A 3,309-nucleotide genomic window follows, 5' to 3' on the forward strand; every position below is an offset into this window, starting at 1 on the left:
GCGAAGCAGGCGCTGATTGGCTGGCGCGGTGTGGCGGGAAGGGGTTGATGCCTCGAGCCCGGGCGGTTGCTGTTGCTGCGGCTGCTGTGAGGGCCGGGGCGGCTCCTGCTGCCCTGCCCGCCCTGCCCGCCCCGGGTAAAGCCTTTCTGACTGAAAACCCGGGCTTGTCGCCGAGTTAAGAGTGAGTTGCTGCTACGTGATGCCAGGCCTTTCCACGCGGGGTGCCGGGAAGCACCCAGCGGGCGTGGAGCGTGCTGTCCAGGCGGCTGCAGCTCTTAGGGCAGATGGGGTGTGAGGGAAAAGCTGAAGAGGAGGGGAGGGCTCTTCCTGAAAAGTTGGTCTGTAGGGTCAGGACCCTGCTCCTGTGACTGAGACACGGAGGCGGATGTGAGACTTCACCTGTAACACACCTGAGTGCAGAGATGTGCCCAAGCTTAGTGGGCTGGAGTGTAGCTTAGTGGCTCTTTTTGCCATTAACGTGTTTTTTATGTGGTGCTTTCATGGGAGCAGAAGGGTTTTCAGGGGGCTCCTTGTGCCCTGCAGGTCTTCTGTGGTCAGCTCTGGTTGCAGAGAACGTAAGACTTTCTGAAAACAACAAATGAGCAATGCTTGCTACTTTAAACCATCAGAACCATATCCTGGGCTGGATCAAAAGAGGTGTGATCAGCAGGTCAAGGGAGGAATTATCTCCCTCTTCTCTGGTGAGACCTTCCTGCAGGGCTGGGGTCAGTTCGGGACCCCCCAGCACAGGGAGGACATGGAGCTGTTGGAGAGTCCAGAGGAGGCCACGGAGATGATCCCAGGGCTGGAGCAGCTCTGCTCTGGAGCCAGGCTGGGAGAGTTGGGGTGTTCAGCCTGGAGAAGAGAAGGCTCCAGGGAGACCTTAGAGCACCTTCCAGTGCCTGAAGGGGCTCCAGGAAAGCTGGGGAGGGACTTGGGACAAGGGCAGGGAGGGATGGGACAAGGGTGAACAGTATTAATCTTATAGAGGGTAGATTTAGATGGGATATGAGGAAGAAATTCTTTGCTGTGAGGGTGGTGAGACCCTGGCCCAGGTTGCCTAGAGAAGCTGTGGCTGCCCCATCCCTGGCAGTGTTGAAGGGTGGGTTAGATGGGGCTTGGAGCAACCTGGGCTGGTGGGAGGTGTCCCTGCCCATGCAGGGGGGGTTGGAATTCTATGTTCTTTAAGATCCTTTCCAACCCAAACCAGTCTGGGATTGATTCCATAGCCTAATGTCAAGTATTCTGGCAGCAGGAGGACACATAGGACTGTTCAGACCTCACAGGTGTCCACTTAGTTTTGCTGCTTAGGTAGCTGACTCACAACTCCATGCAGAAGGAAAGCTGGAAGTGGCTGTAGTGTTTGCTCTTGGGAGATCTCATGGAAAATTCAGACTTAAAGCAATTAGATGTGTCCACATCCTGCCCTTGCCATGGCCCTCTTTTGTGCTGTTCCATGCAAATAGGTTTTAGGGTTATTGCATGAAGTTTTTATCTTAGCCTAGGGCATTTTAGCAGACCTCTTTTTGCAGGGTTTCTGGTTTAATTTCCTAGTAACTCTGTCCATTAATTGGTAGGAATAAATACATAAATTGATAGTGTGGAATTTAGTTTTTAAAAATTGTATTAAGGCATTTCCACAGCCTCTGCTTAGATGTGTAGAACTGTGTTGTGAGGGATCCAGGCACAAACAGTGATTGTTGACATTGGTCTTGAGGATAACATATGATCATGGGGACTTTTAAAAATGTTGCTTGAAGTAAAAAGTTTGGTTGTGTACAAATTCCTGAAGAGGTTTGAGTGTGGTGGGATTCCCAGCAGGGCCAGTGCAAGGTCTCCAGGTGTGGAGATTTTAGTGCTCTATTAGTAACATTAGTTCCACAGCTGGAGGTTTTAATGAAACCTGCCTGAGAAGGATTGTGAAAGCAAATTTTTTGGTATCATAGGATTTAGGGTAGGTTCAGGGAATGAAGAAACAGATGATGAGGGGCTCAAGGAGAAGACCAGTTTATTAAAACCCAGCAAATGATAGCAGATGTACAACAGTTACATTAATGAGCATAATGGGAAGTTAAAACCATACAGATGTTGCCGACTAAGATGAGAAATGGGAAGAAATACCTCCTAAGAATGGAAGCAACATGAGGACAGTGAGCCACCATAGCTGCAATCATCACTTTAATAAGTCCTGCAGCCACTGCATGAAGGAATAGGTATGTTGTTTTCTTTTGTTCAGTGTCTTTTTAGCTCTGACCTCCTTGGAGATGATATGCAACACTTGAACTGCTTGATGTAGATGTGAAATTTGCTGTATTTTTTTCCCCCTGTGATTGATTTTGCCTGTTCATATGAAAGGTATGGCAGATTTTAAATCTGAGGATTGTATCTTTATGGAAGTGTTGATATGGGACTGATAAATACCAAAAAAACAGCAATAATGAAAATGCTCCTTGTTGTTTGAAAAGATCAAAGGAACTCTGGAGCTGGGGTGCCTTCATGTGGCAGAAATCAGCATGGTATGACATGGAATCTAAAATGGTACAACAGCAGGTAACACCAAGGAGCCTGCAAAACGTGAGGCTAGGGCTTGGAGTCTGTTGTGGCACAAATGGTCTAGTATGTAAGTGAGATCTGAAGTGAATGTAGGAAGAAGATTGGGGAAAAAAAAAAACAAACCACAAACCTGAGGAGGTCCTGTGGGATTCCTTATTAGCTTGGGGATCCTGAAGCATTAGATGACAAATATGTTTATTAGCTGACAATCTGTTGGTGTTGACTGTTTCTTAAACTGAGCTGTTGCCCAGCACATCAGATTGTAATGTGCTAAAGCACCTAGATCAGCTTATTTGTGGTGTGTTTTATAGGAAAGAATAATAGGAGTTTGTCTGCATGAAGTGTCCTTTTTGGCTTATAAAAAGGAATGCATCAACATCAAGGCTTTACCTTCCTGATTTTTTTTGTCAATTTATAGATTGGAGGCCTGTGCAAAGTAAAGAAAAGCAGTCACAGGAATGGTCTGAAATATATAGTTTGAAAGATTTATTGCGTTGGTGAGAGAGGGTGATGAAGAAGGTTTGATTTACCCATAGTTTTAATTGGGCTTTTAGATAAATGGTTGGGTCAGGAACTGCTGTCTACAAATACCTCATGGAAGGGTCTAAAAAAAGATGGAGCCAAACTCTTCTTAGAGATGTGCAGCAGAAAGAGAAGGGACAATGGGCAGAAATTGGAACATGGGGAGTCTCTACTCCATGTAGGACTTGCTTACTGTGAGTGCTGACAACAATAACAATTTCAGAGTAAGTATTT

This window comes from Chaetura pelagica, unplaced genomic scaffold (genome assembly GCF_000747805.2).
Source record: "Chaetura pelagica isolate M959 unplaced genomic scaffold, ChaPel_1.0 scaffold274, whole genome shotgun sequence".
NCBI classification, from domain to species: domain Eukaryota; kingdom Metazoa; phylum Chordata; class Aves; order Apodiformes; family Apodidae; genus Chaetura; species Chaetura pelagica.